Below are 9,924 nucleotides of genomic sequence, written 5' to 3' on the forward strand. Positions count from 1 at the left end.
GTATGGGATTTTGGAAGTCTGGAAGTACCTCACTGTTCTGTTCCACTGTGATGGACTGTCCTCTGCCTGTGGTCTGTTCTCCTCAATGAAATAAACTGGTAGAGAATACTTTCTCCATTTGCTTACCGGAGCTACTACATTCCAACGTCATTTTCCAAAAAGTTACAACAGTTTTGTAAGCAGACTGTTTACCAAGTGTTTTGACCCCCAGACAAAATGACATTTTGATTTCACCTTTTACACTTCACCAAACGCATGGACAACTAACACAAGGTATCAGAAAAGAATTGGATAGGCAATACTAGTGGGTACTGTTTGCTCAGGAAGCCCGCCCCCGGGAGGGGGTCGGGCCCGAGGCGGGTGCGGGCCAGGAGGGGAGGGGTCGGGGTCCAGGAGACCCGCGTGGTGGGCGGCGGTGGGTAGGCTAAGCGCCCGAGCCACGGCGCTGGGGAGGGGGCGACTTGGGAGGCCGGGTGGGGTTTGCGGAGGCCCTGGGCTCCGCCGCGGGTCTCGCAAGTGCACGGGCTGGGGAAGGCCGGACGCCTCTCAACGGTTCGTTATTATTACTGCAGCGATGACCTTCAGTGCTGGCAAGCGGGGCGTTGAGTAACGGGCGCCTGAGAGTTGCACCAGGGCTGCAGACAGGAAACGGCCGTCGGGTTGCCACCGGCCGTGCTGACGGTGTTCGGTCCTCTCGAGGACACTACCCTCGCGAGCACTTGGTCACCCTGTTTGCTGTGCGACCGACTTGCTGAGGTCGGAGCGCGCCCACGATGCGAGGCGGAGGTGGTCTCGGCGGAGCGCGCCGTCTTTACACCGTATTCGTTTTCTGTTGAAAGTTCCTACGGAGTTGGTGCACTCTGGCTCTCTCCTGGACGCCAAGTCTCACGCCTTCCCGCCACCTGTCCAAGTAGCACGAGCTACCAAGTTCCCAGTTACTTCGGGAATGTTTACATTTTATTCATGTAATAGTCCTTTCTAGATGACAAAAGAATGTGATTGCAAGCGTATATTACTGCAGCTCGATTCAATTTTACAAAAGTTAAGTGGATATTAATGATTCCTTTAACGAATTTTCACCTTTCAGCAAAAACTTTGCGCCAACTATTTGGGAAATGTTGCTGACAGGTCTGTGGATATTTATTTAGCAGGCAGAACAGGTATGGGATTTTGGAAGTCTGGAAGTACCTCACTGTTCTGTTCCACTGTGATGGACTGTCCTCTGCCTGTGGTCTGTTCTCCTCAATGAAATAAACTGGTAGAGAATACTTTCTCCATTTGCTTACCGGAGCTACTACATTCCAACGTCATTTTCCAAAAAGTTACAACAGTTTTGTAAGCAGACTGTTTACCAAGTGTTTTGAACCCCAGACAAAATGACATTTTGATTTCACCTTTTACACTTCACCAAACGCATGGACAACTAACACAAGGTATCAGAAAAGAATTGGATAGGCAATACTAGTGGGTACTGTTTTCTTGTGAATTAGCTGTTCATCTTTTATCCAGTTCATAAAGAATATTACCAATGGAACAGCACATAGTGAGATATGTATCATTGGAACCTGGGGTAAGACAAGAAAACTTATGGTATATGAAGTATTGAGAGTAGTCAAAATCATAGGGACAGAACAGTGTTGCCAGGGGCTGCAGGGAGAGGGAAGTGGGGAGTTATTGTTTAGTGGGTATAGAATTTCAGTTTTACAAGATGAAACAAATTCTGGAGATGGAGGGTGGTGATGGTAGCACAACATTATGAATGTACTTAACACCACTGAACTGTACACATAATGGTTACAATGGTAAATTTTTTTATGTGTATTTTACCACAATAAAAAAATTTTCGAAAAACAACCTCTAAATCAATGAGTAAAATGTTGCTGGGGAAGAGGATAATCATGAAATATGGAGGTATATCAAACATACCCCTGCTCAGTTTACTTACTAACTACATTCAAAAGGGAAAAGTAATCTTTACAAGGGAGAAATCTGGCAACTAACCACCTTAACCAAATGGTCAAACTCAGCATCAGTGGAGCAAACTGACATGTGTACACCATCACCTAAGTAGCATTCCTGAGGGAAATTCTGCAAAATGGATCTGGCCTAAACTCTACAAAAATAAACATTTCATGAATGTCAAAAGAAGACTAAAGAGAGGTGGCAATAGATGCAATGCTTGATCCTAAATGAGCTCCTGGATCCAAAACAAACGGTTTAAAATGACATAATTGGGGAAATTTAAATTGCATTTCAGACTGCGTACTGGATAATGTTGTGCCAATGTTAAATCTTCTGAGCAGTTAAACTTTGGTTACAAACGAGAGCATTCTTGTTCTTTGGAGATTACATGCTGAAATATTTATGGTAAATTGTCATGATGTCTACAATTAACTCAGAGAAAAGCAGATAAAGCAAGGTGGCAAAGGTTGACACCTGGTGAATCCAGGCGAAGTGTATCTGAGGGTTCCTTGAACTATTCTTGCAACTCTTCTGTAAGTTTGAGATTATCTTCAAAAGAAAAACTGGGGGAGAAAATTGAGTCAAAACATCTTCAGGGTCAAAGCATGGGTTCTAGCGTTTTGTAACCATCCAGTACTAGGGTGGGTAAAAATTACACCACAACATTTATCGAGCATCTACTGTGTGTCCAAGTCTGCTGTATGCTGGAGTGATCACGAAAATAAGACCTGGGGCTCAGGCAGCAGTGGAGGAGACGAGTGTGAATTCACCTTCATGGTAAATCCAGTGTGCCCTGGGAACACAGAGAAGAAAGTGCCTAATTCTCCTTTAGGGAGTGTGGTGCTTGTGTAGTTCTCTTCTCAGAGGAGGCTTATAGAGTGAGGACTCTTGTCTTCAAGAGAGCAAAGGGGAGCTAGCAAGTCCCCAGGCACAGAAGCATGGAGAATCATACTGCACCAAGGGGGCTCTAACAGTCATGTAAGGAGGGCTACAGGAGATGAGGCTGCAAGGGGGCAAATTGCCCCCTCATGAAAGGCCTCATTTGCCCTGCTGAGGATCATGGACTTTGTTCTGTAGGCAACAGGAAACCACTGAGGTCATCTAAATGGAGAAATAACGTGATCGGACTTGTGTTTTAGAAAAATCATTCTTAGGACAATTTGAACAATGGACAGGAGTGGGATAAAAACTGGAAGGGGGGATATTTGTCAGAGTGGAGAGGAGGTGACAGATCTGAGAGGCATTAAAAGTGGAACCCGTGATATGGGAGTGCAGTGGAGGAAGTGTTTTTCAGAGCCTGGGACTTGCACCTTGCTTAGTCACCATCATTCTGAGAGACTAGAATGAAAAGGGGCTGGTGGAGGGCTTAGGTGATAACCCTGGAGATCAGCATACAGGGGATGGGCAGAAAAATGGAGCCTGAAAAGGGAAACCAAAAGAAGGAGGAAGAAAACAGAGAAGACATTTGATCATGGAAGCCAAGGGTTGGGATGAAGGGAGAGGTCAGCAGTGTTAGATGTGGAAGAGGGCAAGTAGGATAATAAATTGTTCTTTGGATTTGACAGGAGGACCATTGGGCCCTTTGCAGGGAGCAGTTTCAGTGAACGACTGGGGCAGAAGCCGGGTCACAGTGGACAGAGGAAGTGAGAAAGTTGAGACCATGCTTTCAAAATATTTGACAGGGGGCTTCCCTGATGGCACAGTGGTTGAGAGTCCGCCTGCCGATGTAGGGGACACGAGTTCGTGCCCCGGTCCGGGAAGATCCCATGTGCCGCGGAGCGGCTAGGCCCGTGAGCCATGGCCTCTGAGCCTGCGCGTCTGGAGCCTGTGGGTCCGGAGCCTGTGCTCCGCAACGGGAGAGGCCACAACAGTGAGAGGCCCGCATACCGCAAAAAAAAAAAAAAAAAAAAATGTTTGACAGGATGGATAAGGGAAATGGATAGTAGCTGGATACGGATATGGAGTGAAAGGAGATTTTGCGTTTTCCTTTTAAATGTTTTCACATGCTGATGGGGACTAGCTGGTGAAAAGAGGGCCAGGTGGTAAAGCAAAGCCCCAGAAGCAATGGGAAGAGATGAGTCCAAAAGCAGGTGGGGCTCATCCTGGGATAGGAAGACCCAAGGAGAAAGGATAAGGATGGATGTTTCCATAGCAAGCTTGGTTTTGATCAGTTTGATTTGGAGAGGAGGGAGAAGAGATGAATGAGGTGGCAAGTTGGACAACTTCAGGTGGCATCTCACCTGCAGCAAAGTGAGGGTGATGACACTGACAGGCTTTGGGGGAAGAAATGCAAAATGCTGTAAGAATGTCTTTTTTCCCATAACCCATCTATACCAGGGTAAGACCAAATCATTGTCACCTTTTCTAAACACACCTGCACCACACTTTCTCTGTCTAGTGACAGAAGAAAAGATTGTATCCAGGATTGACTTTCGTTAGCAATGCACTAGAATCAGGACTTTGATTCAAGTCTCACACCACAACAGGTCTTTTAGAGGCTAAGATTCTGCTTTTATGGAAGTCACCACTCTGATTTATTTCTATAATTCTGATGCCTATCTCTCAGTTTAGTTTAATTGCATTAATATTTATTCACCAGTATGCACACCTGCCCCCCACCCCACCAGAGCTTGTAGTGCACTGTGAGCCTGTGTTGCTCTCGGGCTCTGAGCTGTGCCCAGCACACAGTAGGCACCAGGAAATGTTTGTTTGGATAACTGAATGGAAAAGGGAACGAATATTTCTCAAACATGCCTTTCCAACCTATTAGTAGGCTGTAAAAACAGTTCAACAGGCATATCCGCCATCAGTGTTATCTCAATGAAAGAGAATAGAGTTTAAATACTAGAGCGATTACGTGTGGTAAAGGTAAACATTGCTTCTTAAATCATCACATGTGTGGGGTATGTTATGATTATATTGAGTGAGTTGGTTGTTGTTTTGGTTTGGGTTTTTTTTTTTAGTGTTTGAAAGCCACTGTTGCAGCAAACACAAAGGTAAGTATGATAGCTTACAACTAACTGTTGATCTGTTTTTGTGCATTGTAGAATCCCCAGTGCCTAGCACACAGCAGATCTCAATAAATACTGGTTGCATGAATGGGGGCAGGGGTAAGAAGGGGAGAAATTAAAAGGATTTATTTTTTCATGGTTCCCATAGATGAGTTTATATAATAACACTAGGGACTATTTAGCACAGGAATTTCCCGTCTTTAGCTTTTCCATATGCTGTAGATTGAGCAAGTCTTTTATACTCTCTAACTTCGGTTTGCATATCTATTATTAGTCTTTTTCAACTAGGGTTCCTCATATGAACTGCAGAACACAAAATGACTTGAGTGACTATTTTCTTGATTCTTCCCAGGATGGTATATAAGTAGTGTCATTCTTTTTTTTTTTTTTATTTGCGGTATGCGGGGCTCACTGTTGTGGCCTCTCCCGTTGTGGAGCACAGGCTCCGGATGCACAGGCTCAGCGGCCATGGCTCACGGGCCCAGCCATTCCACAGCATGTGGGATCCTCCTGGACCGGGGCACGAACCCGTGTCCCCTGCATTGGCAGGTGGACTCTCAACCACTGCGCCACCAGGGAAGCCCAGTAGTGTCATTCTTAATACATAGGGGGAAAAAAATATTGGTTGAATGAATCATTTCATAGGAGTAAAAGAAGACGTTGGTTGAAGAGATATGAAAGGAGAGAACTGGGCTTTGAAGGTAGAAATGGGAGAGGTCAGTCCAGACCAAAGAAGAAAAGCATTAACAAAGATGTGAAAGTCAGGAAAGTAACTAGGGGGAAGTAGGCTGGACACAAATGGAATGGGCACTAAGACTGAAATGAGGACATTTTGAGGAAGGTGTGAAAGCCAGTGTGAAGAGTCTTTTTACGCCAATGTGAAGGAAATGTGTTCTGAGTTGTATCTCCCATAGCAGTGTCAGACCACGCTGGCAGGCTCTGCAGCCCTGTGCTTGGATCCAAGTCTTGGCTCTGCCACTTACCAGCTGAGTGACCTTGGGTAAATTCCCTAACCTCTTTGTACTTTGTAAAATGGGGATAATATTACTACCTATCTGTATTACCATTAGATTCAACTGCTGGTAACAAAGTAGCAATAACAGAATAATACAAGATAGCCTTTTCCTTTCATGTAAAAATAGGCAGTCCATGGTAAATATGGAAGATATACAATCATCAGGGACCTGAGCTTACATTAGCAATCCTCACCACATGGCTTCCATATCAGGGTCCAGTTGCAGTCAACACAACCACATTCTAACCAGAAGGAAGAAGAAAGACCAAGAGTACATCCTCAACTTGTAAGACATATCCCAGCACTCCTGCTTAGATCCTATTGGCCAGAACACGTCAAATGGCAACACCTAGCAAAGAAGGCTGGGAAATATTATCCTTATTCTAGTCAGCCATGTGCCCAGCCAACATTTGGAAGTTCTGTTCCCAAAGAAGGGAAGAAGAGATATTGGGGGAAAACGAGCAGTGTTTGCCACCCAACCTCATAGGTAGTGTGATGTTAAAGGGATTAATACAACTAAAGCTCTTAGAACAGTTCCAGGCATGAAGGAAGCACTTAAAAATGTTTGTGTCTTATCTTCCTCTTCCCTGGCTGGTCTCCTTTACTTCCAAACACAAGCTACCACCAAACTCCAAACACTCCTCAATTGACAATTCTAGACTTACCAGCCAAGCCAGGCAACACCTAGAGGCAATATTCCTGTCAAGGAAGTCCTGCATCTTGCAGTAATCGTATCCTTGCCAGTTCAGACATTAGTTAGAAGCACCCTGAGGGTAGCCTTGGCACAAATGCAGCAGTGACTCAGAGAACAGCAGCAGGGCTGACCCTCAATTATGCATCCTGCCCAGGAGATCTGAGAGGCACATTTTCCTCTGTCACTTTACACCCCACTTTTACAAAGCTTCTCTAATAGGATACAAACTAGGCTTCTGTAGCAAGAGACTCTCCCCATCCCCATCCCCATCCCCCACCCCCCATCCCCCAAAGTGGCTTAAACCAGTTGGAAGTTTCTTTCTTTCTCACTAGTGGTTTAGGACCAGTGGAAGCTGGGTGTGTGGGGCTTTCAGATTTTATGTTGTTGCTCTGCCATTTCTGAGATGCTACCCTCATCTGCTTTGTCAAAGATGACTCACAACCACTTCCCTATTCTTACCTGCAGGAAGAGGGAAAGATAAAAGGCAGGTGTGCTTCTCTTCTTTCAAGGGCATGACTCAGAAATTGAGACATCACTGCTATGCTCACCTCAGTGGCCATAACTTAGTCACACACTCCCAGATAAAATATAGAGGAGGGAGTTGTTAATAAAGGAAGACGAATAGAATGGACATTTGGAGAATAACTTACAAGCCCTGGCTCACTGCCACGTCCCTGAGCCTGCTTCTCCTCTTGTTCCCCTCATGGCTTCCCTCTGTAGGCCTGTGGGCAACATCACCTATCATCCAAGGGCTGGATGTTCTATTCATCTGTGCTCCACCCTGCCCTTGTCTCCAGAGCTCTACCCCACATAGCTCAAGGGGGCACCGTCCATGGTGCTGTCTACACTTCACAACAAGTTGTACAATAAGGCAACCTTGCTTATCCCTCACAGTTGACAGCCTATCAAGTCTACCTTCAGTGTTTTTCTTGAGTCATTTTTTTCTTTATTCCATCCCACCCTATTTTGCTCTGGGTCTTCACCTTTTACTGCATGGCTCTTTACAATGTCTTTGCTAATGGTCTCTCTGCCCCCACTGGTTCCTTTCCTCTCCAATCTATGTTCCACGGCCTCCATGGCAATCTTTCTAACAAAACCATTATATAATAGCTCTGCTTTACATTCTTCAGTGACTCCCTGCCTGCATCCTGTGCAGCAGCCACTCTCTGGGGCTCTCCAACACATCTGTACCTCTGCACTTTCAAGACCCTCTGCCTTTCCCCTCTCGCCTCCTTCACCAAGACTTTGCTCTAATATTTTCCTCTGCAAAACTTTCTTTGATGTCTCCTTCACCTCTCAGAGAGTCACTCTTCCCTCTACCAGTACATTATATCATAGCATTATAATCACATCACACATTTTAATAGCTCTGAAATCAGAGAGCATCTTCAATTGGCAGTGCCCTTGACCTCTATTGAAGTCAAGTTCTCCCAGAGAGGACTACCCAGTCAACCAAGGCAGTACCGACCAGAGACTCTGGTAGACAGCCTCTAGGATGACCATCAACAACCTCTGCTTCTTGGCCTTCATGTCCTTGTGTATCTCCTTCCCTTGAGTGTGGGCTGGACCTAGCGACTTGTTTCCAATGAATAGAGTACAGCCGAAGTCATGGCATGTCATTTCCAGGATAAGGTTGCCAAAACCCTGCTCATCTTCTTGTTCATTCTGGCTGCCTGTCTCTGAGAACTTGCTAGAGAAAGCCAGCAAGTTTATACATTAGTAAAGTTTTTCAAGTGTATCATAGAGTAAATTCCAGGCAGTGGGATTGCTAGCTCAAAAGGTGCTTAATATTGACAGAAACTACCCAGTTATCTTCCAGAGAGACTTACCAACTTATACACCTATTTATGCTTTTCCCCATCCCTTTATCAGTGTTATCCATCTTTCTAATATTTGATAGCTTGATAGATTAAAAAATTCACACCTTATTGTTTTGATTTGAATTTAATTATGAAATCAGGATGAGCATTTAAAATTTTTGGCCATTTATTTTTCTGCCTATACATATTATCTTTGCCTATTTAATTTTATTTATTTTTGGCCATGCAACACAGCTTGCAGGGTCTTAATTCCCTGACCAGGGATTGAAACTGGACCCTGGCAGTGAAAGCACCGAGTCCTAACCACTGGAATGCCAGGGAACTCCCCTCTTTGCCCATTTTAAAATTAAGTAATTTATATTTTTCTTATTCCTTTGGGTGAAATAATTCTTATGCCCCTGAGTGCTCTTAATAATTTCATTATAAATATGGAAATCATCCTTTTGTCATAAGTATTCTTAAAAATAGGCTTTCCCACAGAACTAGAACAAAAAATTTAAAAATGTGTATGGAAACACAAAAGACCCCAAATAGCCAAAGCAATTCTGAGAAAGAAAAACAGAGCTGGAGGAATCAGGCTCCCTGACTTCAGACTATACTACAAAGCTACAGTAAACAAAACAGTATGGTACTGGCACAAAAACAAAAATGTAGATCAATGCAACAGGATAGAAAGCCCAGAAATAAACCCATGCATCTATGGTCAATTAATCTATAGCAAAGGAGACAAGAATATACAATGGAGAAAATGCAGTCTCTTCAATAAGTGGTGCTGGGAAAACTGGACAGCTACATGTAAAAGAATGAAATTAGAACACTCTCTAACACCATACACAAAAATAAACTCAAAATGGATTAAAAACCTACATGTAAGATTGGATACTATAAAACTATTAGAGGAAAACAAAGGCAAGACACTCTATGACATAAATCACAGCAAGAATCTGTTCAGATCCACCTCCTAGAGTAATGAAAATAAAAACAAAAATAAACAAATGGGACCTAATTAAACTTAAAAGCTTTTGAATAGCAAAGGAAACCATAAGCAAAAAAAAAAAACAACCCACAGAATGGGAGAAAATATTAGCAAACGAAGCAACAAACAGGAATTAATCTCCACAATATACCAACAGCCCATACAGCTCAATATCAAAAAAAAAAAATCCAATCAAAAAATGGGCAGAAAAAAAAAAAAAAGGGGCAGAAGATCCAAATAGACATTTCTCCAAAGACATACAGATGGCCAAAAAGCACATGAAAAGATGCTCAACATCACTAATTATTAGAGAAATACAAATCAAAACTACAGTAAGGTATCACCTCACATTGGTCAGAATGGCCATCATAAAAAGTCTACAAACAATAAATGCTGGAGAGGGTGTGGAGAAAAGGGAACCCTCCTACACTGTTGGTGGGAATGCA

The sequence above is a fragment of the Lipotes vexillifer genome, unplaced genomic scaffold, assembly GCF_000442215.2.
Source record: "Lipotes vexillifer unplaced genomic scaffold, Lipotes_vexillifer_v1.1 scaffold311, whole genome shotgun sequence".
Taxonomy (NCBI): Eukaryota; Metazoa; Chordata; class Mammalia; order Artiodactyla; family Lipotidae; genus Lipotes; species Lipotes vexillifer.